The 15525-nt window shown below is 32.7% G+C and overlaps 2 long non-coding RNA genes and 1 pseudogene across 5 annotated transcripts; 2 read left to right on the top strand and 1 right to left on the bottom strand.

Moving 5' to 3' along the window:
* Positions 1 to 1121: 1121 nt before the first annotated feature.
* Positions 1122 to 2701, bottom strand: LOC106329475. Of its 4 annotated transcripts, XR_001267828.1 has the most exons (7): positions 2338 to 2700; positions 2137 to 2240; positions 1959 to 2022; positions 1801 to 1883; positions 1624 to 1723; positions 1280 to 1330; positions 1122 to 1191 (listed from the first exon to the last, which is right to left on the bottom strand). It is a non-coding gene; the product is annotated as an uncharacterized LOC106329475 (long non-coding RNA). The 4 variants fall into 4 exon arrangements; XR_001267830.1 differs by having other exon boundaries at positions 1600 to 1883; positions 2338 to 2701; XR_001267827.1 differs by having other exon boundaries at positions 1624 to 1883.
* Positions 2702 to 2874: 173 nt separating this feature from the next.
* LOC106329477 lies at positions 2875 to 4120 on the top strand. The gene is made up of 3 exons (XR_001267831.1): positions 2875 to 3650; positions 3806 to 3892; positions 3967 to 4120. It is a non-coding gene; the product is annotated as an uncharacterized LOC106329477 (long non-coding RNA).
* A 4572-nt stretch (positions 4121 to 8692) lies between these two features.
* Positions 8693 to 9394, top strand: LOC106331137 (annotated as a pseudogene).
* The last annotated feature ends 6131 nt before the right edge of the window (positions 9395 to 15525 follow it).

The raw sequence follows: 15525 nt of genomic DNA on the forward strand, positions 1-15525 counted from the left end.
GTTGCTTCATATGATCTCTGGATATGGCACGCGTTTTTTGGACCTCCAGGTACCTTAAACGATATCAATGTTCTTGATCGCTCCCCTGTTTTTGATGACATAATAAAGGGTCAAGCTCCACAAGTCACTTACTATGTTAATGGAAGAGAGTATCATTTGGCTTACTATCTCACCGATGATATTTATCCAAAATGGGCAACATTTATCCAATCAATTTCACTACCACAAGGACCGAAAGCACAATTATTTGCTCAACGTCAAGAAGCTGTCCGAAAAGATGTCGAGCGTGCTTTTGGAGTCTTGCAAGCTCGCTTTGCTATTGTTAAAAATCCAGCATTTTTTTGGGATAAAGTCAAAATCGGAAAGATTATGAGAGCATGTATCATACTCCATAATATGATAGTAGAAGACGAACGAGATGGATACACTCAATTTGATGTTTCCGAGTTCCAACAAGGAGAAGACAACGGAAGTTCACATGTGGATCTCACGTATTCTACAGATATGCCTAAAAATATCACCAATATGATGGGAGTTCGAACTAGAATTCGTGATAGACACATGCATCAACAACTGAAAGATGATTTGGTTGAACATGTATGGTTTAAATTTGGACGTGATGAAGACAACAACTGAACTCCGATGCTTCTTTCAAATTATTATCGTTTATTTTCCTAATCTTTGTTTTTATGTTTTTATTTAAAAATCTATGTTTAAAATGTTATCTTTTAATATGTTTTACTTAATAAAAAATGTTAAGTTTAATAAAAAATGTTTAATGATTTTTTTTTAAGATCCCTAAATTAAGAACCTTGCAATGGACCACTAAAATGTGTGGATTTATTAGCATTATCTCTTATTTCATTTTTTGTTATTAAATGCATTAAAAAGTAATAAGAATCCCTAATATGAGTCTTTGCAATAATCATGCTCTTAGGCTGTCTCTTAACATGCTCTTAGGCTGTCTCTTAAGATAAACTAGGGATTGGCTCGCCCTACGGGCTTCGTTTTTGTACACTACTCAACACTAAATGACAACTAATCCAAAAATCAGTAACGAACACCTTAACACACAAAAATTCTAACTGACCAAAGAACACACAGATTCCAAAGGAGCTGAACCTGAGCTTGAGCAGCCTCGAAACCGCTGAATCAGCGCCTCTTTCTCAAAATCTTCGGCTGAGCCAGATTCTGAAAGTAAGCATTCTTGGTAAAGATCATATCATAACCTAACCAAAGAACATTTCTTGTTTAAAATTGAGGTTTGAGAAAGAGAAACCTTTGATTGGCCTTAGTTCTTTCATTATATCCGTGGAACTCTTCCAAAATTCTGGTAGCAAGTAATAGTCATAGAAATAAAATAAAAATCAAGATCAACGTATGGAAGGGTAAGGAATGGCCCAAAATTCAAAATTGTGTTATACAAAAACGTAATTTCCACAAATTCTTTGAAAATCAACGATTAAAAGCTTATAAACCCAGAATCATATCTGAAGGAAAGTGCAATAATAGGATTCAAACTTGTGGTACATGAATTTGGGGTTCAAAGAATTTTATACAAAAAGAAAAGAGGACACATAATCCAGAAACTGAAAATACCTGACAGATCTGAAGCTTTCGTACCTTATGCAACACATGCCACTGCCGCGAAATTCTTGGTTTGTGTTGGTCAACAATCTCCAGCATATAACTTAAATTGCAAGTTATATTGTCCCGTCGTCAGCTAGCAGAGAAAATGAAGTGATGAAACAGAGAAAATATGGTTATAGAGTAGAAGAAACACTAATACAAAACTTTTACATGTTTTGAGGTTCATAAATAGAGTCAAAATCTTGAATGTAAGAGATGGTTCAAGAAGGAGTTCAGTTAGTCCCATCAAGAACCTGTTTGAACCATCAATTGACAGGCATGGTTATTAAAGACATACATATATGAATGATATGTACCAAAGAAAAAACCTGTTTATCAAACTCTTGTTATAGTTGATACAGAAACCCTCAAAGGGTTGTGGCATTAGAGACCCTGCAACGTGAAATGAAAACAACACATACTTCTTAATTCAGAAACATAGGAAAAGCCATCCAAAAAAAATGTGATTAGAACATAAACATGAAAAAGGTAAAAGGTGATAAGTACTTGAAAGGTCTGGCACAAAATAAAACTCTACTAATGCATTTCTGAAACACCCATTTCGATTCCGATTGACTGGTTCAAAAGCAATGTATGGATTCTCGGAAGAACTGTAGGAACAATGGAGCCATGTGGATGCGTGATATATGTTAGGTTACATAAATTGGCGACTAACAAATTTAAGGGTTTGAGAAGATTAGGTCATACCTATTTGTCGATCAGAAGCAGCTGAAGGCGAATTAGCATCCCTACTTTAGCGGGATTATGGGCTTCTCAAAACTGAATCGACTTGACCGGCGGCAACTTTGTAGAAGTAAACCGTCAGAGATCGACGATTTGGAGCGTTTTAGGACCATCATTGCGGTGGTTCAAGGATTCGGAGAAATAGTGAGCAATGGAGAGAAGGAATCAACTTAGTTTTGAGTATACTCTAAACTGGAGAAGATGAAGAACAAAAGTAAACGATCTAGATTGGATCGTGATTAATTCAGAGAAAAAACAATAATTTGCAGGGAGTGGAAGGGCCGGAGTCGATTACACGTTAAAGTCTCGAAAATAATGACCCAATGACAGAAACTTACGTGACCTGTCATATTAAAACTTTCTCATTGGTCGATTTAATTGTCCTACTTGGACACACTCTCTACTCTTCATATAACCCTTTTATTATAGTATATAGATGATGATTTAATAAAAAAGAAAAATACCAAATTAAACAAGGAACGTACACGTGGTATGTTGGTATTGGGTCGTGCTCAAATCAGAAGGGAAAAAAAATCGCGTGCCTTCTCTTTCGGTGCTCTCTCTCTCTCTCTCTCTCCCAAAAATCGCATGCGTCGGAGGAGAATCAAAGAGGGGGTTTAGGTATATCGAAAGGCGAATCGAAGAGGATGTCTCCCGGAAACCGCATGCATCAACAGCTCAAAAGACTATGGTGGAGCTGCCTTCTCCAGGTTCGATTCAATCAACAGTAGCAGAGACTTTGGAGGTCCCTCGCTTTCAAGATTCGACTCCATGAATAGCACAAAGGATCATGGATACTCGTTTGATGATGCAGACCCGTTTGGTTCCACAGGTCCATTCAAAGTCTCCTCGGATGATCAAAGCCCCAAGAAAAAGTCAGATAACTGAAATTCCTTCTAGCCACAGTATGGTTATAAATCCTCTTCTTCCACATGTGTCCTCTCTTGATGAACTTGTGATTGTTTCATAAAAATCAATATTTTTTTCTCACAAATTCTGGTTTTTGGATGAGACAATAGCTTTAGACTATTATTATGTAAAGTTTTGTCTTTGTGGGTTTCCTACTGTATCTCTGTTCTGTTCTTATGAATTCATTTGCTTTGTCATAAAAACATTTGAAGTGTGTACAAGATTTTCTTTTTTCTCCAATGTCCTTGACGTTGGATTTGAAATAAGGGTCGTTGGATATGTGGGAGTTGATAGATTTATCCACGCATTGCATTAACGCCAGAGATTGTGGATTCAGTTTGAAGAGAATCTCCTCGAGGAGATGAAAGGTAAGCTATCCATGTTTTATTTTCTAAGAACCCTTTAGACAAGAGACTTGCAATGGACCACACAAATATACACATCTCTTAACTAAGTCTTTTAAACTCGTTTTTCCAACTAAAAATTATTAAAAAAAACTTAAGAGCCCCTAAATGTCTATTAGGGATAATGATGCTCTTAGACCAGTATATGTTTTGGCTATCGCAAGTGATGCTTGTCAAGATAACCTGCAAGTACAGCTATTAGACAGGTAAATTTCTGCTCGAAATAGTTATCCCTTGATTACTATTGAAATAACAAAAGTATACCATCTACTATTTGTAGGCGGATATGAGATCAAGAGCATGCCTCGAAAATATGAACTTTTTCTTTTAAAAGATTGGGGACTCAGAATGAGTAACTTTTATTCTTTCCTTCATTCTTATAAGTCTTGTATTACATTGAAAGCATTGTACAACAGAGTTTACATGCCCATTTGCTTTTCCATTCTTCTTTCTTTTGTCTAGCTTACCGAACATTAGTCAAAAAGAAAACTAAAGAAGGCTATGAAAACTTTTCCTCATTAAAGAGAACTCTGTAGTGTCTTTGTCCAATATTGTTCATTGGTTCACAGAGGAGCTCCTTGCGAAGTTTCTCCTTTATTTATCTCACCGAATCTCCCCAAGTTTGACTATGTATATCCTCACCAAGTTTTATTCGGTCCTTAGCTAGTTATGTTGCAGACTTTCAACTTGCAGTTTGCATTTGCCAGTATGTTCTTCTATTTAGATCATGGTGGTAAACATTAGCTGCACAACAGACAAAATCCAGTTAATTATAAGTTTACTAATTATAGCAAAGTTTGAGAAAGAATTTGACAATCCACATGTATGTTGTATGCGTATACTTCAAGGCGCGAAGCCCTCATAAAGGTAAAACTGGTGACGTTCCCGTTTCAAATCCTCGTTAGCTTTGATGACATGATGCAAGTCTGATTCCATCTGCTCAAAGACGACATAAATGTCTTTAAACTCCTCCTTGAACTGTGGAAGCAAGATGTTTTTGATTTCAACTATATCCGAGTGCCTTAGGAGCCAGAGAAGCTTGACCTCACAGAGGATACAGAGTGTATTAGAGATATATTCAGAGATATCATTAATCTTCTTCATAGCGACTTTCTTCTCGTGTGCGCATCAACTGCTGCACAAAGAACTCCATAGCTTCCTTTCCCAATAACTTCAACAACCTAATAACGGTTAGCATCATCATATAGTTAAAAATTCCATCTCTTTCATGTTGTGTATGCACCACCAAAGTAAAGAAATATCATAAGTTAAACAAACATCCAAGAAAGCAACTCAAATTCATCAAAAGGAAAATACTTTAAGAAACATGACTGAGAAAGATAGCCAGAGAGACACAAAACGTTATTTATCTTGTTCCATCGTTCTCAGCAACAAATAAGTAAAAAATGAGCACTTTCGACCAACCCAGAGAAGAATACAACTCTATCATCTTCCTCAGATTCAAAAACCCTTCAATATAAACAATAGTGACCAAATAATATAGCCATTCTTCCAATCACGAGAAAACCCATAAACCAAAACCCTAATAAAGTTGTATATGAGAGATGTTTGTTTGGCTCATATAATAAAGAAAGTAATTATATTTGATGAATATGTGGTAATGTCCACTAAATTATGGGTTAGATTAGATAAATAGCAGTGTTTTTATATATACGTATAGTCCCAACCGGTTTTGGTAGATTAGATTTTGGTTTATTTTAAGTAATCTGGTTATATTATTTAGTTAGCGTAAGGTGCAATACATAAGGTAGCTTAGCAACAAATTTGAAAGAGTCCAAAATTTAAAATCAATTTTCTTAGGTTGATAAAAATATGATTCTATTTTAATAGATTAGATATTACAAGTACAATGACCTAACCTCTGAAAAAGACCTAACTGAGAAGTTCCAATTTTAACCGTAGCCAGAGATCGGCTCTTTATTGAAATTGGATATTTGGATCGTGGTATGATTTTTTTTATATATAACTGGGAGATTGCCGATTAAAAATCATAACAACTATGTAGTTTATTAAAAAACTATTTTGTGTCATATCTCCATGACCGAATCAAAACTATGTAAAATGTATTATCATAAAATATTATAAGTCTACCGATTTTATTACATTTAAAATAACTAAAAGATTGCTTTTAGCTTCTACTTTTCTCTTAGTTTTCTTGTAATACTTTTGTAAAACGTTAGGTATTGTAAAAAAAATAAAAAATACAGATAAACAAACCATAAAATTGCCAAAGAATATTCATGTCTTCTAAAGTTCTGCATGTGCTAAATTAATATCACCGCCTGCTTGTAACTCGTGTAACATGATAGTTGGTTTTTCAAACCGAAAATTGTGTATCCTTTCAACTTAATCGATCAATCATATACTTCTTTTTGAAGGACACACCACTAATTGTATTTTGTTATACAAAAGAACCATGATTAGTAAGAGTTTCTTGCTACCTTTAGTCAACACTTACCCTCTGATTTGATTGTTAGTGTTGTATTTTGTCAAAGAAAAACCATCAATTAAATGTCCCTCCTAACTAATCACCACGTCTAATCAAATATATAATTAATTAAGTTATATCCATTTGTTTTAGGATTAAGGCTTCGACTAGTACTGTTTTAGTTATTATTTATATAATACACTGTTTTCTACACATAACAACAGTACATATAGATACATAGCAACAGTACATTAGTTGTTCAAAAAACAACAACAACAGTTCATGTTAATAAATAATAATATATATAGAAGCTTACAATTAATCCTGATTATTTAGTCGCCATGTATCTATTCTCTGCATAAGATTCCCATCAAAATTTTGAAGTTGTTGACACTTCATTACAAAACACTGATAAGAGAATGAACTACTTTCAAAATATGTATAAAGATATAATATGAAAGCGCATGGAAAGTGACATGGGGAGCACATAGGAGAAGCGGTAATAACACTTGAGTGGTTCATATAGAAACCGATTTAAATTTGTGCCAATTTGAACAGTTTCTCTCACAATTTGAATTTGTCTTCACTTCAATTTGTGAGACAATGGTATTATAGTATGGTGAGATGAAGCAACGCCCACGACAATCCAGATCGTCACATCTAGTCATCCTCTCCCATGGCGAGATGAAGCAACGCCAATCCAGATATTCACATCTAGCACTTGGATCGTCTCGGTAATCAGGCATTAGCTTATATGGCTGAGATATGAGACATGATAACAACAAAAGAATGATAGAACAATAATGCATTTGTTTGATTGCCAATTTGGTTTGATTGTCAATTCATGCATTTCAAAAACTATAGCAGTCAAGAAAGAAAGAGAGAGATTTTTTATAGTTTCAAGTCGATAGCCAGAGGCTTTTATAGCTACGACATCGGCTTGGCTTCTTTTTCTTTGATTTGCTTTACTCCGGCCAGTTGGTTTGTTTGATTGCCAATTTATTCTAAATGTGGTAAACCTTTTTATTGTTCTTTTGTATGTTTCTTCCAATGAATTTGGTAAGACAAAAACTTTGGTTAAATTGAACCGTTTAGAAAATGTAATTGTAGATCTACTGCAGATGGTTTAGACGGGTCATTTCGGCTTTGATAGTTGATGGTTCTTCATTTGATGGTGATGGAGTTCTTGCTGCAAACTATGGTTACTTCGAAAGACATCATGAAATTCTATGGAACGGTAATCTCTTTGACTATGTTATTATCAATAGAGCAATATGAAGAGTTATCTTGTCTCGGTGACTTTTACTAGAGTATTAAAAACATAATGGCAATCATTCTCAATTCGGTATAAAGCGTGGTATTTTTGGATTAATATAAAAATTATTTTCCTTGAGATTCAACTATTCCAAAAGAAAATATGGAGCTTTTATATGAAAAATCTTTAGTCATCCATACGCAAAATAGAAGTGTGTTAGTTTACTTTAGATCTCTATGGTGTATCAATTTTCTACATTTGTTTTGCTAGTTTTTATTGTTTAGAACTATTTGCCTAAAAAGCTAATAATACAATCCAACGTTAAAAAAACCTTCAAATATAAATTTTTTTGCTCTCCAAAAAGAAACTTTAAAACTTCAAATTTGAATTTTCATATTTTTATTTGCATTTTAGTTCTTATATTTACACATCACATTCAAGATTCTTAAATATTTTATAATTTATCGTTTTAATCCTCAAAAAAATATATATCATAAATATTTCAAATTTGTTTTTATAAATTTAAGTTTTACACGTAAAATTAAATAAAAAAAATTAAATAAGATTTAAAATATTTTAAAAATATATTTAGACAACAACAATATTACAAAATAAACTTAACAGATGCACTAATTGATCATATATGGAAGTATTGCGAAAATAGTTTTATGGAATAGTGTGGTATTTACCTGTCATTTAATATTTGATTATGTATGTCTAGGTAAAAGTTATATAGTAGAGTAACATTTTTTAATTAAAATATATATTTTTATGTATGTGCTAGTTATTTATAAAATAGTATAAATTTAAATTAATTATGGCAAATATAAAGATCCTAGTATAAAATATAAATATATTTGAAATTAGGTTTGAAGTTTTGTTTTTAGAAAATAATATTTTTAAACTTAAAAATAGAGTGTGTGTGTTTTTTTATGATGTTCTTATTGCTCTGCTTCGCTTCTCTCTAAGGCAAGAATTTTAAGCTCTCTCTATCCCTCCAAGACACTCCACTCTCTCACCAACTCATCTCTCTCTATCATTCTCTTAACAAGGTCCACTATAAACGAGCCTTGAGCTGTGCATGCTTCTTTGTCCGGTTTACAAATAAAATGGGTCTCTAGTTTACAGACTTCTGTGATCAGGGTGCTAAAATCTCTTCCACTATCTCTAGAAAGCTCGCTCCTTTCCTACTCTTTCATCTTCTTCTTTTTTTTTTTTTTTAATATTTACTTTCATTTAATCACCCGAAAGAACGGGTTGTTTCAAATAATATTTACTCTTTCATCTTCGTTTTGAGTTCTCATACTTCTCAGGGAGTATTAGAGACAAAGGAGGACCCTTGGATAAAAAGATGGCTCCAAGGTTAGATTTTTCAGATTGGTGGCCGAAAGACACGAGGAAAGGAACACCCGTTGTTGTCAAAATGGAGAATCCAAACTACTCAGTAGTTGAAATCGAAGGTCCAGATACAGCCTTCAGACCAGTGGAGAAGAACAGAGGCAAGAACACAAGAAACGCCTTATAGAGCCGTTGGATTTCTCACTTGGCTCGCCGCTGTCTTCTGGTCTCTTCTTGGCACCATCAAGAAACGCCTTAGCTTCACTCACCCACTCGCCTCTGAGAAGCTAGGCAGAGACAGATGGCTTTTCTCAGCCATTAAGCTCTTCTTAGCTGTTTCCTTGCTGATTCTCGGGTTTCGAGATTGTTGCTTACTTGAGAGGATGGCATTACTTCAAAAACCCTAACCTTCACATCCCCACTACCACACTTGAGATCCAGAGCTTGCTTCATCTTGTCTACGTTGGTTGGTTGAGCTTAGGAGCTGATTATATTGCTCCTCCAATCAAAGTTCTCTCCAAGTTTTGTGTTCTGTTGTTCTTTGTACAGTCTGTAGATCGTTTGGTTCTTTGCTTGGGCTGTTTTTGGATCAAGTACAAGAAAATTAAACCGAGATTTGATGATGTTGACTCGTCCTCAGAACATCAATCTGTGTTTCCACTTTGAGGTTGAGCAGCAAGTGAGCGGCGTGTTCTTGAACTTCTTTGGTTTCAATGGAACAGCTGGTGTTTGGAGAATCAAAGCCCTTGAGGAATCTGGTGGCTGGCTTGAAAGATATGGATATAGCAGTCCGCGCGCATCTCCATGGATGGAAGTTCATCTATCTTAACGATGTCAAGGTAGAGTACCATTTATCACCGAGAAAGAGACACTAAACGAAAAAAGCCAAAACTGCTTAGAGGAGTTTCAGACAGCGAGCTTTTGGAGCTGACTAGCTGAGCCAACTCGAAGAACAGAAGCAAGTGGTTGCAAAGAAACCCGTCAAGAAAATCAACAAGGTATACCACAAAGAGCTCGCATTAGCGGTAAGGAGTCTCTTGGCAGCTCAAGGAGTGCATTTCTACTTCCTGTTATTCCAAGGTGTGTCACCTTTCTTCTCGTGGGTCTTGACCTCATAGGCGAGCAGATGAGCTGAGAAGAAAACAGAAGAGAAGCTTCATAGATTCCGTAACTCGGGTTTGGTTCCACATTTACTCAATGGTATCCTCTGTAATGAGATTGTTGGAACCATAGTGGTAGGCATTAATTTGTTTTCATGTTTGTTTTGTTTGTTTGTTTGATTCCTCAAATTGTTAGGGACAGAGTGTGAGCTAGAGATTCATAACATGTATACATTATAGCTGTAAACTTGGAACATGTTGTTGCCAGTTCAACAAATACAAGATCCATGTCCAATCTACTGCGGAGAAATGTGGAAAGAGATTGTAACTGTAAACAACTAACCAGAACCATTTTGTGACTAGAATGAAACAAGCAAAAAAGAGAGACCATCTGGTGGTTTCTGATTTTAGTGTCGGTGATAAGTGAAGAAACGTGGAGCAAAAGAAAGTGTCGGCTGAGGAAAGTGGAATGAGAAGAAGCATAAAGTATATTGCAGGAAAACCCACATATCAGGTGGGTTTGTAGGGATGGGCAAAAAACCCAAACCAAACCAAAGTATATGTCTAATTCATTTGGTTCAAGATTTTTATCAATCCAAATGGTTCGGTTTGGTTTGGTTTTAAACCGAACCAAACCGAAAAACCAAAGTGTTTTTTCATTAGATTAATTAAATATACTAATAATATTAGGATTTAATATATTTAACCATTTAGCCTAAACAACTTAACATAATTTTATACATTTTACTTTTAAATGAATAGAATAAGCCTAACTAAAAAATAAAACAAAAAAAATATGAATATCATACATTATCAAAACTGAAAAGTTATTTTATAATATTTATATTAGGTTTGAAGATAATAATATAAAATTATTGAATTACATTTTCTACATATTTATTGTGATGTTTGGTTTTACGTTTAAATATGAAGGCAATAATGATTTAATATCAACCGATGATTTGTTTATGTTTTTATAAATAATATTTTTGTAATTGAACTAGAACAAAACAAAAAAGTTAACTCGGTTGAACTGAAAAATACAAACAAAATAAAATTAAACCGAACCAAACACAAACCAAACCGAATTAAAACCGAACCGAACACAAACCGAACCGAAGTAAAAACAAACCAAACCGAACATAAACCAAACCATATAATTTGGGTTGACTTTGGTTCAAGATTTCTTCGACCCAAATAACCCAAACCGAACCCGTAATTAAACCGAAATGCCCACCCCAACAACCAAAAATATAAGTTATAGATGCCTTTTAGTTTGTTTTTAACATCTTCTCCTCTCATTTCTTGAACACAAAACTCATATATCTTGCATTTCCTCTCTCATTTCAAAACCTCATTTTCGTTGAACTTCCTCAAGCTTGACAAATCTTGGTTATTAACGACTGGGTATCGTCATTCATTTTAGGTTATAAGTTTTGAGTGTTTAGAGAAGCTAAACACGAACTCCCACGTGATCTATATAATTGTTCATTTGATTTTTGAACTTTTCATATTTGTATTGCAAATAAAACTTCAGGTGAAGTCTGCTCCATCAAGCAAGACTTCAATTGAAATCTCTTGGTCAAAGCACATGTTAATTTTGCAATTGATCATTTTGTGAGTTTTCCTAGCAAAAGTCTGATAATTTTTTTGTAAACAAAAAGAAATCAAATAGACTTCAGGTAAAATCTCCTTAAAAACAAGATTAATATGAAAATACTTTACCTGAAGTTTTCGTATATATGTCACATGAAGTTTTCAAGGTGTCACAAAAGATCTGATTAGAACAATTTTGCAATTGACAGAAATGTTTACAACATTTAACCAAAAAAATAATAATTAGCAGACTAAAGTCGACTCATATAAAACAAACATGAACAATTGTCAAATTAACATGAATAGCGTTTGGTGACACCTTATAATAAACTCTGAGGAGTTTGCATCCCACTGAAGAAGACAAAGTTTGAGTCTATCAGTGACAATTAACAGAGAATCATGTGCTTCGCTTGAAATAAAAGGTAATCAACAAAGACACAAACTAATGATGATTACGAAACAATCTATAACCACAATCTTCCCATAAATATGAATATCTAGAATAGACTAGTATATAAATCCAGTTTTCCAGTTGAATGTAACAAACCAACTACTAGTTGGTTGAAATGCAACTGTTTAGTTCCATAGTCTCAATACCAAACCTATTTTTAAAAATGTTTTAAGCTTGTGTCATTTAAAAAAAATGTGTATGATAATAATATTTGAAAATATCAATGATGACAAAAGCAGATTAGATGATTGTTATGTTAGATGTGATAATTTCAAAAGGTGGCGATGATGAAAGTAAAAATTTTGAAATATATAATAATAAGAAAGAAAACATTTAAAATTATTAATAATATACAAACGTATAGAAAAATATGAATTGTCTTGGTTCATGTGCAAATTGTTTTTTTTTTCTCTCCAATATCTTCTTCTCATGTACTAGCATTGTACAAATACGATCTGAGACACAAACTAATGATGATTAATAAAAATGACCTAAGACATATGAATATTCACCTTAGGATGGAACAAATCCACAACCACAATCCTTCTGTGAATAGGAATATCTAGCATAGTCTGGTAAATCTAGTTTCTTCATTAAATGTGACAAACCAAATATTGTGGTGTTGACAATCTGGGAACTAGTGATACCATAGAGTATATGGTTTACATTTACAATCTTGGCTCATGTTTACTTATCAATCTTGGCTCATGTTTACTTATCGGAATGTGTAACTTTGTCCACGAGAAATTTGCCTTCTCCAATTAAGAGTTTGCATATTTTTGATAATCAAATGGAATTCACTTCACTCGTATCTCGGTTCATTTACATTTACAAGATCAATAACACTTCCAGAGGAATTGTACCATACTTAACCTCAATATTCCCCAAAATAAGTTGTATATTGTACACAAAAACATAATACTTTACATAGTCATGCATTTCCGTTAACATGTATAATCATGCCATGATAATTTTTTTTTTTGGCATTAATATAGTAGGTCTATAAAATGATGACTAATGAATAAATGCAACACTATAATTAAGAGAGGAGCCCACAAATTTATTGAAAGAGATTATCTTTTTTACATATTAAGGTTTATAGTATTGATGTGCTTTAAGTTTAAGATTTATCATGAATTTATTGTGAATTTAATTTAGGAAATTATTTAATAAAAATGAAAAAACAAAGAATATTTAATGTTAGACTTCTTAAGTACTTAAGTGGCATAGACTTGTAAATAAATGGTAACTTTTAGATTATTTCATATTTGTACTTCTATTTTAATAATATATATATATATAAGATGATTCAACAATTATTCAAAAATAAATATAAATTTTACTTGGTTGGACAGTTTGCTAGCTTTTGAAATTGTATCGATCGTCTATAAAATAGTTCTTACATTCTTTCCTATTTACTGTTTTCTTACAAACAAAAAAAAAAGTTGTGTATGTTTCTATTGTCTTGTTTGTGCTTTCTGATTCTTTTTTTTTCATATATTTGAGAGTTGGTTGTGCTTTTTCTTGGTATCATTATTTCTAAAGCTTAATGATTTGCTAGTTGCGCTTGTGGGATTCTCTGTGAGGAGATTTCAAGGAAGTAGGTATACGGAGAAAAGCAGCAGCCAATCCACTTTTTATTGCTAGTAATTTAACATTCCTAGTCAACGTTCTGTGTTCAATGTATACAAAGATTCTTGTAGTTTCTTCCTCTAAATCTCTTCAAAGCTTTGAAATACTGATCATCTTTCCATCATACTAATTAATGGATTCTGCATTTTTTCTTAACCGTTCTGAGAAAACTTCGGTTCCATCATGATAATAAAGATGAAAAGGATTCTTCTTCATCACCTTCATCTTCTTCTTCTTTCTCTCCTTCAACAGTGTTGGGTCAGACTGGTGGAAACTTCTCCTTCACACCAGATTGGCAGGCCTCACCAGCCACGTTATAGAACTTCTGAACATCAAACAGCTTTTCTCTTAATTGATAACAAGAGAACCTTGCTGGACATCAATACCACGAGGCGGTAGATTAGTGGTGATGAGCACACGCAAAGATCAGGGCCTGAATTCTGGACCTTCTGGCCTTAGTCCATGTCTACGTGAGTAGCTGAGACAGTGTGGTCACAGCCTCTCATTTTGTCAGTGAGCCAGTCCATCTTTCGCCTAGTCTCAAGCTTCCACTCTTCCTTTTCAACATTGACAACATATAACAGCTTGATACCCTTGTGAGCAATAATGTGAGTATAGGCTTGTTTTTGATGATTTGTTTTTAATCCTTGTGCACATAGCTGGTGGTTTTTATATGCTTAACTAGGTTAATTCCCGCTTTAAGCTGCGGGTTGTTTTTATTTAAAATTACTTTATATATTTTTATGTTATATACATAGTTTCAAATTTGTAAAAGTAATGAAAACAGTTTTTTAAAATTGTAACTAAAAATTCATATTATAAAATAATGAAAAATAAACTATTGTTCGAGATAAGAAATAGATGGATTTATACTTAGGAGTCAAGCATGTGTTATAAAATCAACTAGATCTTGACCCGCGCAACCGCGCAGGTGTTTTCACTTTTATGTATATATATTAAACATTTATTTTATTTTTTCAAACCCAATAATTTTGTTGTTTACAGTTTTTTTCTATTAAATTAATTGTTTGAATCCACCACATGTATTTTTGCTTCTTCTTATTATAAATTTATCTTATTGGATTTCTACTTAATTATTAGAGAAATAATATATACTTTCTTAAAAAAATTAAATTATTTTATATTTAACATCTTATTATCAAAACTAAATTTATATGTATTTTTAAATTTAATTTTTAAATAATAAACAATTTTATTTGATAGTTTTAACAATTAAAAAACATTTGTATACACTAATCTTTAAGCATTTAGTATTAGTTATTAGAACATACGATAAAATGAACTAATGAATTTTAAACAAAAAAACATTGATAATTATTTTTAATAAGTTACAATTGAAGGTATATTATTAAAATATAAGTTTATATATAATGTAATTCAAACATATACAAATTTAAGTAAGCCTTTACAAAAATATATAAATCTTATCTATTAAAACATTATATCTTATAAATGGGCCAATAATAGGGTGGGCAAAAAAACTGAACCAAACCAAAACCAACCGATCCAACCAAACTCAAACCGATCTAACCAAACCAAAATATTTTTCCAAACCATTTGGTTAAAGGTTTTATTAATCCAAATGGTTTGGTTTTGTTCAAAAAAAACGAAGTGATTATTGAATTAAATTAACTAATTATATTAATAATATTAAAATTTAAGATATTTCTTTACATTTTTACCACAAAAAATTAAGATATTTAACCATCTAACCTAAACAACTACTTTTATACATTTTACTTATAAATAAATAGAAGAAATACATTAACAATAAAATAGAAATATAAATATCATAAACTATCACCAAAACAAAAAAAACTACTTGTGATATATATGGATTAATAAACCCATATGAGGTGATTACTATGACCAAAAACTACCTCATCAACGTGATATTTTATCATAAACTATGACCAAAACAGAAATAATTTACTATGCACCAGCGTCTCGTTTTTTGTGACTCCAGAAATCCGTTGGCGTTACTTTGGATATCCAAT

The sequence above is a fragment of the Brassica oleracea genome, chromosome C3, assembly GCF_000695525.1.
Source record: "Brassica oleracea var. oleracea cultivar TO1000 chromosome C3, BOL, whole genome shotgun sequence".
NCBI lineage: Eukaryota > Viridiplantae > Streptophyta > Magnoliopsida > Brassicales > Brassicaceae > Brassica > Brassica oleracea.